A 19,487-nucleotide genomic window follows, 5' to 3' on the forward strand; every position below is an offset into this window, starting at 1 on the left:
ACAAATTTTTTTTCAACATTCACCATCAGTGCATGCTGATTGTCGACATTCACCGGTGATAGTCCGAATATATAAGAATATAATAAAATATTCGGTCTTTCATCGAGGTATTTGGTATATGTTGACATTCACCGGTGAGTGTCGACATTCTCCAGATTTCGGTCTTTCAAGCAACTTATAGAAAGATTAATTTCATCATAAATATCATGAAGTATAGTATTAATAATTTTATAATTAAATTATTAACTTATTAATATTATAAAAATTTAAAAATGCTTGATACAGATGTTTCCATTATGATATAAGCCATTCATTTGAATAGAGTTATACATTATGAAAATTAATAGTGTAGTTAAAATAGTGTAGTGTTAAAATTTAAAATGCCTTTGCATGAAAAGGAAGTAAAATTTATCTTTCTTGATCATAGGCTAAGTAAAAGCAAAAGGAAACTCAAATAAGAAGAGCTGAATACGAAAAAAAAAACATTTAAAGCAAAATGAATCTCTGTTTAGTTTGAAGCATTTTCGAATTTAAAGGATGATTAAAATATTGAATAATTTTTTTTTTTTGCCTTCGCTTGGTATACGATAATACACAGAAACAATTTTTTCATAAAAAATTGGTTTTGTTTAATAGCTGATTATTTTAAGACGGATTGCAGCTTAATACGAAGAGATGTTTCTAATTTGCAATTAGGGTTTTTAAAAAATCCCACAAAACAACAAGTATTTACCATAATGAAAATTCCCCCAAATGCGCCCGTGTATTTTTTTTCAGTCATTCAAAATACAAATTTTAATCATTCGTCATTAATTAATGAAATGGCAATCCTCAGAGATTAAGCACATCTAATATTTTCATTTAATTAAATGCATATTATTTAAGAAAAAGAAAATAAAAAAACAATTATTCTCTAAAAAAAAAGAAAAGAAAAAAAACCATCGAGTAAAATTTATTTGAGAATTTAATTTTGCGTTGAAATCTCAAATGACTCAACTCAGTTATCAGTTTTATTTTCAGTTTCTTCTTTACCTTTTCAAGTAACATTTAATTTTATATTTGATATAATTAAGACAATTCGGAAAATTATCCTGTAGTTATTTTATTCGAGAAGCAAAAAATTGATAATGATATCCATCACTATTTTCACTTCATTTCTTTTTCTTAACTGCATTTCAGAATTAGTAAGATAAATGTCAAGGACTCGAAATAGTGTTTGCATACTTGTTACCTCTAGTACAATAAAGATCGTGTTGTGTGTTTTGATACTCTACAGAACATTTGACCTAAAGTTATCAATTTTGGGACACCTATAGTTTGTAGATTGGAAATATGTACCACAAAGCAACTTATGTGGAGCAATTTTGATTAGAATTTTAGTTAATTAAATATTATCAAAATTTCGGAATATTTTACATAAGTATGTTATAGCAAAAGAGTAATTTGTACTTAATCTTAAAATTCATAAACCTTTTTTTGAATGATACAAAAATTTCCCTCATCTATATTTTTAATATCTAATAAATATCTAATAATATCTAATAATTTTAATTTTTAATATCATCTATATTTTTTCAAACATTTAAAAAATATTCCAAACTTATTTTATAACAACATATTTCATTGGTGAAGTGAAATTCAAATCGTTTCAATTTTGCTACTAATATTTCAGTCTGAATTTTTCCATTGATGAAGATCGAGAAATGAAGATTCGACTTATCTTTTCATGCTGAGAATATATCAGTGCGAGATATGCTTAGTCATATCACTGACTCTTCGATCCTCCCCGAAAGCACACGGATAAAGAAAACTGAAAGACTACACCGCCGCAACAGCAACACTGGCGATAATGATGGTTGAGTCATAAGGGTGTCACCGGCCAAGGTACAACACTTCCCGAAGGAAGTAAGTCCCGTCATGGATGGGAGGAGCTATATCCCCCACCATTTTGTGTACCTTCCAGGGTGGCGAAATCCAACCACCATACCGGAAGCATCTCATCCTCTTTTCGAGGTGCCCCCCCCAGGGTGGTCGTGAAATATGTTTATAGTAAAATTTTTGAATACTATGGTGATTACAGCTGAACTTTAACTTCTGAAGCAAGCAAAGATGAAAAATATCTTTTAATATTCTCAATTTTTAATTATCTTAATAATATCGGTCTTTTAGCCTGACGTTTTTATAATTGCAATATGCCGAATATATATATATATATGTGTGTGTGTGTGTGTGTGTATTATTTAGAGACATTTTTATTCAATAATCTTTTGATTTGCAATCCAAATTATATCCTATGATATATTGTACAAATCAAATAGTTTGAAGTATTGTGAAAATCATATCCTGTGATATACTGTGGAAATCATATGCTTTGATACACTGTGCAAATCATATCCTCTGATACACTTGCAAATCATATCCTTTGATACACTGTGGAAATCATATCCTTTGATACATTGTGCAAATCATATCCTTTGATACATTGTGCAAATCATATCCTTTGATATACTGTGGAAATCATATCCTTTGATATACTGTGGAAATCATATCATTTGATACACTGTGCAAATCATATCCCTTGATATACTGTGGAAATCCTATACTTTGTAAGACCGTGCAAATCATATCCTTTGACACACTTGCAAATCATATCCTTTGTCATACTGTGGAAATCACATCCTTTGATACACTGCGCAAATCATATCCTTTGATATATGGTGAAATCCTACCCTTTGGTGCATTGCGCAAGTCATATCTTTTGGTATATTATAGAAAGCCAATCCTTTGATATAGTTTGGAAATCATATCCTTCTGTTTAATGCTGTAATTTAATGTACATCATAAACTATATTCCCTTGAACATAAGATATTTTAAAAATAAATAATTCTTTTTTTTTTTTGTGAATGGCTTTCATTTAACAAACGTGCTATTGGATATAATGAAACGTAACCAGTTTCCTTTTTTTAAAATCAAAATACAAATTTTATCCTGGATGATGGAAAATTTGTATTATTTTGGAACAATATAATGTAAGGTTCCTAAAAGAGCACGAGTTACAGGATTATCATAATTTTAAAATACTTTTATTTTAAAAGCTTTTTATTCCAGTAAACAGGCAATTCGCAAATGAACACCTTTATTAAAGAAAATACGTTAAATATAACCACTTCTACTGGTTTATTATTAAAATTATTTATTTTTAAAAAGCATGCTTTGTTCCTTTTGCAATTTTATAGTTTGCTTTTTATTTTAATATTCCGATAAAAATATCGTTTTCAAATTTTGAATATAAATAATGATAAAATTTGTTTTCATTTATCTATTGTCTTTATTGGTAAAAATCTAAAAGTAACTCAAATTTTCAAAGATACTAGAAAAAAATAAAATAAACCAAACACTTTTATCTGGATCATCAAGATGAATTTGTGAATAAAATACATACGAAATTAAAACTGTGCTAAAAATAACTTTGTATAAAGTTATCGTTACTCTTGACTTTAAACGTTTTGATTAATGTACATTTTTACTAAACGCAAATTCCATTTGAAGAAGTGAAATCTAAAACGAGAGGGTAGGACGAGTAAACTTAATTCTAGAGTCTGATGGAAAGATAATTTCATTTACCGAATTGAGTTATAAATGCTAGGTAGTTTCAGTATTAAATGCAAAAGAAATCTGTAATATCAGAAATTCGCAGCTCAAAGAGATAATTTAATTTTGCGAATATAATTTGTTCGAAATAATTTGACTACTATTTCAGCGTTGATTCAAGTGTATTCTGATTTAAGATATATTATTTGCTAATGCAAATTTGATGATTAAAAAAAAAAAACTTAAGTTTTCCTAAGTCATAAAAGTTTTTTTATACTTTCATAGCCAACTCGACAGTGAAAATAAATCAAAGAAAATATGAACTTTTATTCTGAAATAGAGTAGCATAATTATGCTTTTAGTCTTGAGATCTCTATTTGTACTTGAATTTCTTAATTGCATTAACGGATTCATTTTGTGAGAAGTGATTTTCATTTTGTGCTATTTACAGAAAGAGTAACAATTGGCAGTTTTATAATGATAATTAAAACGAAGTTGAAAATTTTGCATTAGAATGGGTACTTAATAAGTGCAAATTTTTTCCATCATAGATTTAACATTGGTTTAGTTTAGTTTTGTTACATTAACGTCCCGTTTTAAAGAAACACTAGGGATATTTTGGGATGGACCTCGTAATTTTGAACCGCGGTCAGATGACGAGGACGACACCTGAGCTGGCACCCCCCTCTCCACACCACGCCACGTCAGCTGGAGAACGTTTAACGCACACCATGCCCGGTTACACGACATGTTTTCGATAGAATAGGGTCTCGACCCTGAAAACCCTCCGGTTCCGAAACCGAGACCTTACCATCAGGGCACCGCGGCCCCAGATTTAACATAGGAGAATGCAAGCAAGCGATACATTTGAAAAAACATTTTTTTTTTTTGGGGATTGTTATAAATCACATAAAGACATAAAGTTCACATAAGAAAATGTGAACTTTTCATCTGAAATATTGTGAAATAATTATGCCTTTAGTCTTGATTTTTCTATTTGTTCCCGACATCTTGATTGCATTAGCTGATTCATTCTGTGAGAAGTGATTTTCATATTGCGCAATTTACAGAAAGAGGGCCAAATGACAATTTTATCATGAGAATGAAAGCGAAATTAAATATTCACTCCCCATTGGAATTGGAATTGTTACCTAATAGATCCAACTTTTTCCTTCATAACTTTAAAACTGGGGAAAGTCAGCCATCTAACTCTCCGACCCACCACGAAGGCACACGGATTTAAACCATAAAAACTGAATGACCAGACCGCCGCAACAGCAACATTGGCGGGAACTGTGGTTGAGTCCTAAGGGCCGTCATCGGCCACGGTACAACCCTCTTCGAAGGAAGTACATCCCGTCATTGATGGGAGAAGTCAGATCCCCCACCTATTAGTGTACCTTCCAGGGTGGCGAGATCCAACCACCATGCCGGAAGCATCTCATCCTCATTTCAAGGTGCCCCCCGGGGGGATAAGACTGGGGAAAGCAAGCCATCGAAACATTTGAGCTAAAAGTAAAAATCCTTTTTTTAATTCCATTGCAATAATTAAGAGGATAGTAGTAAATCACAAAACAATTAAAAGCAATTTTTAAAATTTTAAAATTTTGCGAAAATATTATTTGTGTAATAATATGCTCCGAAGTCTTTCAGGTGCATAATTTATATTTTTATTTAATTTTCATTAATATTCTAATTAAAAATATGGAGAGATTTTTCTCAATGCAGAAGACGAGAAGTTATATCTTGGGTAGCACCTATTACCCAAAATCTGGTTGTTGTTTATTATGGCACTTGCCATGGACAAGCCCGTTGTTATAAAGACAGCGATTTAAGCCGGTGGTGGAGTGTCTTTTGTTTCTTTAGTAGCGAAACTAGGGCTGAAGTACGACTTTGCTATCACGCATCCGCTTACACAACCCTTTTTTACAGGAGGGCACATTCCTATATCTCACAGATAGAACAACGGAAGAACAACCATGCCCAAACCGGAACTTGAACCCAGGACACCCAGATCACGGGGAAGACGTGCTACCCCTATGCCAGGACGCCGGCACCCAAAATCTTTCACACCAAATTCTGATTCTTGACCAAAGAGTTGCTTTCAGTGAATCATGATTTTAAAATAACTCAATTTACAACTAGCAACAATTGTCTCCTCACAGTTTTCCAGCTTACCCTTGAAAAGATATATTCATTTATTATTAACATCATGCTATTGATAAAAAATAATTTAGAAAGAAGTTTATTAGAATAAGATAATCGGCGATTAATCACTTGGATGCTGTTAGTACATAAACACCTGAATGCAGAATGTAAATTTTGAACGCATTTTTTCACAGTGATTCAGACAAAAATTTAATGGAACTAGAATCACATACTCAATTTCATGAATTTTATTTATTACATTTTCAGTTCTCTCGTTTACATACTTGAGGAGGTACTGACCGACAGACAGTTAACCACTTTATGGACTTGGCTTCAAACTTGTAACATATTTATACGTTAGATGATAAATCTTTTTACCAAATTTTATGAATTTGATTCACTTTTTTTGTAGTTGTTATTGAATTAACTTAAATTCAGGCAACTGGACCAATTCAGATTCCGTCTGAATGGATTTGTTTGAAAATTTAATAGAAATCTATTAATCTATAATATTAATCTATAATAATTTCGATAAGAGACCTTACAATAAATTTCATCTATCTGGCTTAAAGTGTTTTTGAATTAATTGTATTTATAAACAAACAGGGCGGGAGGCAGACATAATTCCAAAAATAGAAAAGCATGGAAATCTGGAATTCCACAATTTTTTGAAGATTACAATATGTTATCTTATACGAGGATGTAAAATGTTAAGTAACCAATATTCTTCTTCATTTAATAAGATATCTTCAGTAAAATTTCAGTAATTTCTTCTGGAGGAAAAAAAAAAAAGCAAAACGTTATCTAAATTATTATTACAATTTGATCGAAATCGGTATTTGGTGCCGTTTCCGAGATACATGAAGTAAATTTATATGCGTATAAGAATGACTCGTTTAAAGTTATAAAATTCCATCATTGAAATGCATCTAAAGTTCCACAATTTTTTGACGATCACAATATTTTTTCATATAAGTAAGTGTGTATAGAATGTTTTCTTAGTTGTTTCTTATGGCACTTGCTATGGACAAGCCCTCGGTTGCGAAGACAGCGATTTTAAGCCGGTGGGGGAGCGTCTCTTAATATTATAGTAGCGCCATCTAGGGCCAAGAAAACGACTTAGTTACACGCATGTCACAACTCTTTTTATGGGGCAGACTTCATTCACTCATCCACAGATCGTAATTTAATAACCTGAATCAGAGAATGATCTCCCCTGATCCAGTACCCCCAGTGGTATTACTCTCGGTATGGGGGCTTTGTGACCACGACATATTTATATGTGCTCAGCCACCAAGCGCGCTTGGAACCTTCGGCTGGAAGGGTTCGAACTCGCTACCTAAGGGACGCGAATGCACCGCTCTACCATCCAGGATATTCCGGCCCTCGGATATAAAATGTTAACTAGCTGACATTCTTTTTTATGTAATAAAATATCATTAGTGTAATTTCATTAATTTCTGTTTCAGATATATAATTTTTCAATATTGATGCCATTTCATAAAGATTCAAAATAAAGGATTTTTATATATAACATAAACATACACCATATAGTGACTAAATTAAATGTATAAAAGTAAATATTTAAATGAAATTGGCATCCCAAATTATCACCCTTAGCAGATATTAACTTTATTCTTGTTAATCAGGCAAAATTATTTCGACTTAAAGTTCTTATAGAGTTCCTTTAAGAAATAAATTAGTTAAGCTGGAGACATGCTTGCATTTAAATGGTTAAGTAGCGATGAAATAAGTCTGCAAAGGATGATGAAATTCCCTTTATATCATCTGAAGCTAGTGTTAAACTTATTTTATTGCAATGGAAAGAATTTGATAGTTTTCTGGTAAATACTTGTTAAACTTCTGTGCAACCGCATTTAAACTTTTGTATTTTATGGATCATTTTGACTTCAACTACATTTGATCATTAGATACTATTTCATGATAAATACAGAAGTTTAAGAATGTTGTTTTATGGAACAAGTTTGGAAATTCCCTAGTGTGAATCACTTCAGCCTAATAAACTGAATTGTTGCAATGAAAATTTACCTGGAACTGATTTCCAGAAGAATACTTGATTAGATTTTAGCTCCTGAAAAGGAAATGAATTAGATATTAACAAAACTGTTACATTTTTGCTACACATATTTTTACAAGTATATGATTTACATTAGATCGATGAATTGTGTCAATAATTTACTAATTCAATTTTTTATTGCAATATATATATATATATATATATATATATATATATATATATATATATATATATATATATATTGATATAATATATACATAACAGTGATAAAATTAAAAAAATATTAAAAAAATTAATATTTTGTAGAGATTAATGCCGTTTGATTGCGTCTCTTCAAAAATTTAATATTTCATTTGAACCCCCTATTCTTGTAATTGACTCATTAAATGGTTTTATATTTAACACCTAAAATATAAGCCTTGTATAAAGATTTTAAAAAAATCCTAAAATATATTATGTGTAATTTTTTTGTCCTCAGTCCTGCATATCGTATTAACTATTTATATACAAAATGTTGCCATTTTATTATTGTCGAAGTATATTATTTATCTCTTCTGGAACGTTGTTGAAAGAAATTTAAAAAATTAAAACTATTAACTGAAAGATGTTCTATTTCTTATATAGAATTTATTTGTAAACACTATTTATGTTTAATTAAATGAAAGGTTGCTTCTAAATATTAATTATTTAGTTAAATTGGATGAACATCATTTATTCTCATAATTTTATTCATTTCAGAAAAAATAAATAGTCACAGCTGCAAGATTTTCTCCAAACGGATTGAGAATTCAAATTTATGAAATCTAATAATTTTCCAAAAAATTTTTAGAGTTATTATTTAGAGAATTATTAGTCGTAAAAACTTAATTCCAAAAAAGTATCTTTCAAGTATTTTTAAAATAAATATCTCAAGTACATTTTACATAATTATCAACCTATTCTTTTTAATTGTATGAGTTCTAAATAACAAAAACGTGTATTAAAGCAACGAGTTTCATTTAGGACAACGCAATGCAAAATCATAACTATACAATAGCGAATGAGAAGAAACTAAGAAAAACTAATCTAGACAGCCAAATTGGATCTTAGTTAGATAGGAGAAAAAGAAGCATGACACAAATGAACGAACACCAAAATTGATTTGCTGCTCAACCAGCTGATTCATCCTGAAGCTCAATGCGCAGTAGAAAACGCAGTAAGCAAATTTCGATGCTTTCGAGGGTTGTTCGGCGAGTAGACTAATTTATATAACAGTTATTTATTACTTTCTTCTTTGATTGTTTTTTTCCTTATTATTATTTTTTTTAACTGTTCAAAGACTTTCAGCATGTTTAAATAATCGATGAATTGTAAACAATAGGAAAAAATTTAAATAATTTAAAAGAAGAAATTGTTCTGGTTACTCTAAAAGACCCCCATTGCTTTCAAATTTATTCTGAAATTATGACCTTTATGCGCATTCTGTAACGATGGCAACATTTTTGTCCAAAATATTATATCCATAAAAATAACAATTTTACAAGAATTAAAAAAAAAAAAACTTTTGAATCATTTTAGTAAAGCTATTTCCTTGAATATTTTATTTATAAAATCAGTATATATTTTTTTATTTTCAATAAGAAAAAATAACGTTTTCACCTAAAAATGTTATATGGCCACTTAAGGAATGAATAAGTATATATTGTAAGTACTACATTTAGTACTGAACAAAATATTTTGTAAACTGTTTATCTACATTCAAAAACGTTTTTTGCCTACTCCCATTTCACCTTTTCTCTTTTGGATTTATTTAGACATTTCGTGGAGATAGCAGGATATTTTATCTTACAATTCTATTCTATTAATTATTTCTATCATAAAATGTTAGAAGGATAAAATAGGAAAAAAAAAGATTAATGTTTATGCAAGCGTTGCTTATAGACTTTCTCGCAACGATAAACATATCACGTTCTTCAACTAATGCAGTATGACAAAATGTAAAAGTTTCTGTGAGATTATATAATAGCATATATAACGAGTTTTATATGTTATTATAAATTATTATATAACGATGCCGAATTTAACATTTATTTGTCTTCGAACACAATAAAAGAAAACTATTAATGATAGAAATATAAACTGTGGGTTCTGTGAAATAAATATAAAACCGATAGCGAAATTATTTCCTGGCGGTATAAAAAGCATCAAAGGAGTAAATGGACACAGATGCTTTTAAGTTGTGTTTCGAAAAACGAAAGATAAAATATAACTTTATTTTTCTAGGCATATTGAAAAAACTATATTTCTATTTAAGAAAATAAATGCTCTGCGTTAGTGAAGTGATTTTAAAAGCGATAAAAAAGGTATTTAAAGATAAATATTAATTATGTTTTTAAAGAAATGATATTTATGTCTTCGGAATAATCAAATTATAATGATTGATCTAAGAATCATCAAATTATTAAATCAAATGATTGTCGAATACAGAATAACCATATTACTGACTCTCCGACCCACTCGAAGGCACACGGATAAAGAAAACCGAATGAACGGATCGCCGACAGCAACACTGGCGGGAACTGTGGTTGAGTCCTAAGGGCCATCAGCGGCCACGGTACAACTCTTCCCGAAGGAAGTACGTCCCGTCATCGATGGGAGGAGCCAGATTCCCACCTTTTGGGAATTTTTACGTTTCCGATCTCCCTGAGTCCCAGAAACACATTTTGACATTTCATTTGTGTGTCTGTCAACCTGTGCAACTCAACAATGATAACTCTAAATTCAATAACTCCAATAACTCAAAAATGCTGTAAAACACTTTCCCTTAGTGATATGTTTATAATTTCAGTTGTGGAAGCAAAATTACATCTATTAAGAAAAGTAATTATGAAAGCATTGTAAAACTTCAAAGTGGAATGGTAATGCAATGGATTAATCGATACTTTGATGGAAAATGCATGTAAATTAAATTGTGATCTTATGGTTGAACAAATTATTCAAAATTTCAAAATATTGTGTAAATACTATGTCAATAATAGTTTAAAAACCTTAACAATAACAATTAATCTTTTGTATCCGAATAGAAATTCAATGAATTTCTCTAATGAAATATTTAATAAAAAAATTAATAGTAATGTATATATTACAGCTGCGGATACAAAAAAAAAGCAGTCTCAAATCTACTTGTAAAATATCTCAAACGTTTCTAGAGAAAATATAGAAATTAATTCTTTTATTAAAGTGTGCATGCTTAGTAATTTGAAAAAAAAAATATGCTCTGAAAGATTATGTATATATATATATATATATATATATATATATATATATATATATATATATATATATATATATATATATATATATATATATATATATATATATATATATATATATATATATATATATATATATATATATATATATATATATATATATATATATATATATATATATATATATATATATATATATATATATATATATATATATATATATATATATATAAACGTCTATGAAGTTGTAATGTTATTTGACCAAAAATAACATCAAAGGAATTATCTATTTCTGATTTTTATAAACTACCTAACAGAACTATATATTAGTTTTCGTTTACAATCTATTTTACTTCAATAGAATATTCTTATGCTTTTCATTTTGACATTTTAATTTATAATAATGGACAAGAACGTGTTTATGCAAAACTTTTCTTTCGCTTATTGAAATATTTTATAAAAAAAGAAAATAATATTAAATTCTAGAGAATTCTGTCTACAAAGTACCAAAATTGTTCGACATGAAATCGTTCTCTTAATTTATTGAATCGAATATATTCTTTCCAACAAAGTTTGTTTCTGTCAGTATATTAATTATTACTGATTTGTAGATTAAATGTAATATAACTTAACTAAATTAATATTTTTTTTGTATTGCAGGTTTGAAGACATAGACGAGACGTTGTATTTTTAATTTTGTTTTATTCTCTCTTTAATATCCATCTCGGGAAAGCAATTTATTTACAAGCAGACGCAGCGGGGCACAAAAGCAGAAGTAAGAAAAAAGGGCGAAACAAATGATCACTAGTCTTATATAACACAGGATTTCCGGCCACGTGCCTATGGAATACATATGTTGACATTTGACAAGGGCAACGGGAGTATCACTTTCATTTGATACATAATACTGATGGCGCATTAGTTTTACAGAGGATACAGAGGAATGAATTAAACCGAAAGTGGAATTAGATCATGAAATAAGAGAATATTTTTAGAATGAAGTTACTATGGGATAAATTAAGATAAAATCTTGGAAATTAATTAAATTGAAATTAGAATTAAAATATCATTACACACACACACACACACACACACACACACATATATATATATATATATATATATATATATATATATATATATATATATATATATATATATATATATTGTTTATAGCAGAAAAGAAAGATACAAAATTATATCTCAAATAATGCACCATCTAAAATAGCATTATTCAAAAATGTATAAACTTTTTAAGCTAATTTAGTGCATCTGATTCAGCCATCTAGTTAAGTAATGAGTGTTGAGTAATCGTATTCACAGACAAGCCAGCGACAGAGTGGCAGACAGAATTCCAAAAAAATTTCTTTTTCGGACTCAGGAAGATCTAGAGTGGGGAGGTTCTTCAAAATATCAAGGTTGAACAGTATTTTCCTTTTACTTCGTAAAGGAGAATGTTAGAAGAAAAAAAATTATAGCTGAATATTACATTGCATCGCATGGTTTTCCGAAACCTTAAATGGACTTTGTATCTTAAAATCGATAAAAATGACGATTTTTGAATTTTGAGTTTAAAATTTACTCTGAACCTTCTATTGGATTTTCTCTCAATTTCTGAAGATTCAGACAAATATTCTGCAAGATATGAAGTGACTTTGACAGGAACATTATCAAGACCCACTGCACCTTTGACTATTTATACTTTTACTGTTCATGTTAAAATAATATGTATTTCTATTAAATTGCTCACCACCAAATTCGTTTCTTTATATAAAGCAAAATGCCTTTGTGAAGGCGTTATTGATTACTCAATATATGTTTTTCATTTTGATGTTATCACTAGTCTTTGAATCTTAATTTCTGTCCATATATTTTGACTGCTTTTGAGAAAAAAATCATTTTTTACGATTTCAGCATAATTTATTATTTATTTTAATTCTATTAGATCTGAAAATGCAGCAATTTAATAGAAATATATATTATTTTAGAGTGAATAGAAAGGGTGTGGTGTAGGGCCCACAAATGGAATTTACCAAATCAAATATTTTCGGAAACAGTTTTGAACTCGGCTATCAAATATATTAGAAACCGAAATAATTGATGCTGTAATTGTTTAATGGAATATTTTCAGTTTCAAAGAGGACAAATTTACGATTGCCTTTTACAATATTGCTTTGTTTCATTAAAAAAACTGTAATTAAATACATTTGTATAAATCATTTTAAATATCCTTTTTTAATTTCATGTATACAAAATGTACGTGAAAGTGTTGGAATCATCCAAAAATTAGAAGTTGAGATTTCGACGAATCTCCAGGTTTTAGATCTAATATCTACAGAGTAGAAACCTATGAAATTATGAATTAAAAAACAATGGGTTGGCTGTATGTCGGTCTGTACTTCCAGAAACTTGTAAACGCAGTGACTTTAATGTACTAAATTTGGTGCAGTATTTTATGACTACAAGTGCAGTTTATGCCAAAATTTTATTCCAATCGGTTGAGAAAAATGGGTTTAAGACACAAATTCGATTGTTGGATATTATTAACCGCCTTGTGCTAATCACCGAATTACTCGCTATAAGTTAATATTTCGAAACTATGGTATTCCAATGCCATCTAAGGTGTTGTACGGCTTGACAAGCTTATTAGAAAGTATGCAAGAAAGTTTTGGGATGACCACTCCCAATGGTTCAATTTATATTCTATTTAATTGATTTCTGTTATTCTTAGGTATTTACAAGCATTTTATGAAAAAAATAATAAGAATGATTTCTTAAATATATTCATTATAAAAATACTATTAAATAACAAATAAAAAGTGAATCTGCTATCCAAATTTCAAGTTATCATGTGGGAACATTTTTTTCAATGAATTGCTTAGAGATAGAAAGCGAAATTTGAAACTCAAAATTGAAACGGAGACTTTTTGCGTTGAACGTTAACGGTTGTGATTCAGAATCCAAATGGACACACGTTCTGTGTTTGAAGTTGAGTGTTGCGATCGAGAATCTGCAACACACTGCATACGTTTACGCTTTCTTCGTTCCCGTTGTAAAGCTATTTTATGTTCATGTTTAATTCGAACAGCTTGTAATTTTAAATTTTCATCATTTTTGTTGATTGAAGGTTTCGTCTCTGAAGGTGTGATTGAAGGTTTTGTTCCAGCCTCTGTTTGCTCTTTCGTTCCCTTTCTTTTTTTCTTTGCAAGGCTTCATCGAGGGAAAGCTTAGGACGCCCCATTTATGATTTATTCATTGCCTACTCGATTTCGAGCTTCAATCCCCCCAACCAAAACAGCATCATGTTCTTTTTCCGTTCTCGTTTCCGTTTATCGGCTCCTAATAACATAAGCGACGTAAATGTGGTATCGTTCGATAGAGGACATCGATTAGAGTGCTTCGATGCCAGTCGTTAAGACAGTTTTTACAAAAAGAAGGTCAAACACTAGCTCGAAAATTCAAACTTTTACAACTTTGAAAGTCCCTATCTCACGAATCACTCGGAGTAGCAACGTGAAACTCGTACCATTACTTAATTTCGTTGAGTACTATTCAAAGATATGAGCAAATGCAATGTAACTCTAATTTGTAAATTTCTAGACCCGATCTCGGACCCTATAGGGACATGAATTTCGGTAAAAATGTCATTCGACCCTATGATTCATTGATATTCACTGATTCACTATCTCGATTCACTGAGACGAGTATTTAAACGGGTCACACTCGTCTCTACGTTGCATAGAGGCTGAGATGTAACAACTTCAGTTCTGACCGGAAGTTGACATCATGGACATCCCGAGACCCATAGGAACTCTATGGTATCGATGCGACATCGATTTGACCAAAATTAAGCAAAATCGGTACTGTACATGCGCAATAGATCCAAAATTCGTAGGAGGGGACTTAGAAGACCCCCGGGGGCACTTCTAAGTGGAAATCCCATGTCTCTAACATATGTAGTTTACGAGATATAACGAAAACCATCTGCGCATGCGCAGTAGATGAGGGTATCTTCTACAGCCCCGTAGGATTACTACGTTGAAAATTCCTCGTCTCTAACAGCAGGTCAACCTTCTAAAAACGCACTTGCTTTCAAAAAAGCATACATAATAATAATGCATACATAATAATAATGCAAAAAAGCATACATAATAATAAACTTACATAATATTAATAAACTTACATAAAGCATACATAATATTATGTATGCATAATAATAATGCATACATAATAATAATGCAAAAAAGCATACATAATAATAAACTCTCTGATCAAAAACAATATCATGTTCTCACATGACAATAAGTTTTCTTAATTTTTATAAAGCGTCTTTAATTACAACAAAATAAATTAGGATTACTGTTGACTAGGGAAACGATCAAATTTTAAAGTCATTATTTTCTTATTTTTAAATGTTTGGTTATTGATATAAATAATTGGTATATTGATTTAAATATTTGGTTGAAATAAAAAGATAGTTTCACATTATCTTTTTTAATCGCAATATTTTTGTGTTGAAATATTCAAACCCATTTTTTTTGTTTAGTTTTTCTAAATTTTTTTTCTGAAATCATGTCTGCTAAAAAAAAAAAAAAAAAATCACACACATTTTATTTAAATACGTTGAAATGCTTTTCTGTAAACTCACAAATATTAACTTAATGAAAAAATTCGGATCGATCTGCAAAAAATGCGATATCGATCTGCAAAAAATGCGGATTGATCTGCAAATAAATCTATATTGAGATTAAATAGTGAAAGTGAAAAATGCGGATATTTTCTAAAAAATCACACAAAGATTTGAGGGTTTTTTTTTTTTTTTTTTTTTTTTTTTTGCTTTAAAATCTGTATAGATGCTTGGAATCGAATTCCTGGTTTTATCAAGCGCAATGAGATGAACTTTGAAAAAAAAACAACTCTTGTTTAGCAAATATTGAAAATTGAATGGATGGAAGCAACTAAATTAATACTTAATTTTGGGTAATATTAAAAAAAACTCTTTAAAAATACTAAATTTTAGATTAAAGAGATAATATTTTAAAAATCTTAGTTCTTACAAAATTTAAGTTACTATAGCAAAACAAAGTTAATGATATCTAAATTGTGAAAAGAAAAAATGCGAAGGAGGCGTGCATTAAATCTCTCTTATGATTCAAATTGAAGAGGATTTGTCTTTTCAATTCTAGAAAGAGAAATAAATCGTTTTTAAATATTATATCCTTAATGAAGAAATTGTTAAAAAATGTAATTTTGTTTGTTTCTTAACGAATGTCATTTTTATTGAAGAATGAAACAATTCCACAGATTCGTTTCTTCTTTCCGTTGCTTCAAAATAACTAATATCAATGAAAATATTAATAATTTTAAGTGATCTGTGGAGATTTTATTTAATTGATTTAAACTGAATTGTTGCTCCATTTTAATGAGTAAACACACCGGGCCTTTCAAAAATCATGAATATTATTTTTCCGCGGTTTAAGTTATTATTTTAAAATCTGCAGAAAACATTTTATTTTTATTGTCTCTTTTTTTTTAACCTCTATTTTTACTTCTAGTTATTAGTCTAATTTATATCTTTGTACAATTATTATATTGTCGTAAAGAAAAGTAAATGTGCAAAATCAATAATATATATATATATATATATATATATATATATATATAAAAGTATTAAAATCAAGTTAATAGGAAAATCAAAAAAACCAAATAAAAATTAAACCAAAAAAAAATATAAAAATGAATCCGGCCTGAAGACTTTTTCAAGGGTCACCCTCAGGCAGGGATTCAAAGAAAGGGATTTTTTTCTGTGAAAGAAATGCAGACATTAGTCTAATAATGATTTCTCGTAATCCCAAAATCCCCTGAAATTAGGCCCAAGAGATATACCATTTTAACAGAAAGGAAAAAACAAAACAACAAATTAGAAGAAAATAACCACTACTAAGTAAAAATACAATAACAAAAATAACAATAAAAACAAAAATACCATAAAATAGCACTAAAGGAAAAACGAAAAGGCAAGTACATACTATCAGCAGTCAAGGAAATTTTAAGCTATCGATTGTGATTCACGCCTTTTAAAAACACTAACAGTAAATTAGGTAAAAAATTGTAGGCACCCAGCGCCATCTATTGAGTGATCTAATATGCAAGGAAAGTTCTATTTTTATTTAAGCCAAAGGATTAATCCCAAACCATACCTTGTTTAATTAAAAAATTGACATTACACATTACAGTAATTTCTAGGAAATTAATTTTTAATTTAAATTTTTAATGAGGTTGTTTGATGCTTCAGTATAGGAATTTTTATTATTGCAATCCCTTTTGATCCTGTTAACTTGTGAGAAAATTAGATTTTTGAAAATTTTAGAGTTGAGATTGGAATGGTAGTTACATAGTTTTGTTATTTTAAAGTTGAATTCATCCCTTTTATCGTATATACCAACTATTGTTTTATCATTATCAATTTCGATTTTTAAATCCAGAAAGGTAGCCTCAAGTTGATTTTTATTTGTTTCTGTTAGAATAAACTATGAAAACAAACAACTAGAAAAACCTGGGAAAATAAACGGAAGATTTTATTAATTTAAATCGAATCGTTGTTCCATTTTAATGGGTATACACACTGGTTCTTCCAAGAAGGCTGAATATTATTTAACCGCAGTTGAAATTGCAATTTCAAAGTTTTCAGAAAACATTTTAGTTTTATTGTTTCCTTTTTAAAATATATTTTGACTTCCAATTATTATCTTAAATTTATATCTCCACACGATTATTTCATTGTTGTGAAGAAAAATAATTGTACTAAATCGATACCCTATTTTTACTTCATTTTCTTAAATTATTTTATGTCATTGCAATTTAGATTTCACTTACATATATCAAGTCACAGAAAACGCCATTTGAGTTTTACAAAAAAAATTATATAAAATAAATTACATTTTTAGTAAGAAATTTCAGATAAAATTTCCTCTTTCTTTCTTTCTTCCTTTTTTTCAATCATTTGCAGCATTGAAATTGCAACTCAATTTATCCCGGAAACCACCAAATGGTTTTTCTGCAGTAGTAGTTAGAAACGCATTTCACTGTAGAAATCCATCTAAATGCTTTTCCATAGGTCTTATTGGCTTCATTTACGAACCATCTCCCCATTACCGATGGTTCTTGATCTGTATCCTGCACCTGAGGGATTCCATTAAGGGTTTGAAAGTGTCATTTATTTCTTCGATTTTCAGAAACAGCGTAATCACTGGAAGATGTATTTTGAGAAACGCACTTCGTAAACTTATTATTTCTCATTTTAGGAATCTTCGTTTCTCGATGGGAGAGATAACCGGAAATGGGATGATTATGCCACATGGAGAGATGCAGATATCATATCACATGCCCACCGGATCTTGCCGATACTTATAAAACATGGAACTTACGTGTATCGATCGAGAAATCCGATGAAATGCTTTATTAAATTAAGGTTGGGAGGGATTTTATATCTAACTTAGGAATTCATATCATTTTAAAGTTTGTTCTTCTTGTAGTAATTTGTCACTTTTAATAGTTTTAACAACGATGGATCACCTCCTTTGTTTACTTTCTAGTGTACATAGTATGGGGAAAGTACAGTAATCGTCTGAAAATTCGAAATCGAGATTTTGACTAATATCCACGTTTTAGACCTCCTGGAGTTCGAAAAACACATTTTTAGAAAATGTCCATCTGTCTGTGACAAAGATAACTCAAAATAGCTTTCAGCTAGGCGGTTGAAATTTGGTTCAAGGTCTTTACATCAAATTTTGAGTAACATTTATTCAAAAGTCAGTCTGTCAGTCTGTTCGAATATAAATTAACACGATAATTACGCTACGATGAAAGATAGACAAATGAAATTCTGTATACAGATTACATCTATAATCTGGTTACCTATCGAATTTTGAGCCAACTACAGGTTGATCGTCTGTCGGTCTGTCCTTTCGGAAATATGTAAGCGCGATAATTCAAAAACGCAATTGCTAAATATATGAAATTTGGTATGAAATTTTGTGACTACAAATGCAATTTTGTGTCAAATTTTCGCTGCAATCTGTTGAGAAAAAAAAAGTCAAAAATAGAAATTTGTTTTTCGAATACCATTAACCACATACCACAATTAATCACTAAATAATTCACGAAGGAGAAGGATGCCTCGATATATTCAATACAGATAGATGCTAATCTTACGCCAAAAGTTAGTATAGGGTGATCAAGAAATAACAGGTGTTCGGACCCCTGTAGCGTATTATGTACTGGAAGAAACATAACAAAATTTGGTCACCATACACATTAAAGTTTGCTATTTCGATTTATCAAGGAAGAAAATTAGTACCAAAAAACGCCGATAGTTAAAATTCAGGCGCTGTGATCGAAACCTTTATTATGTAATTTGCATGTACGGTTATTTTGTGGCACAATATCGGGGATAAAA

Source organism: Argiope bruennichi, chromosome 5, assembly GCF_947563725.1.
Source record: "Argiope bruennichi chromosome 5, qqArgBrue1.1, whole genome shotgun sequence".
Lineage (NCBI taxonomy): Eukaryota > Metazoa > Arthropoda > Arachnida > Araneae > Araneidae > Argiope > Argiope bruennichi.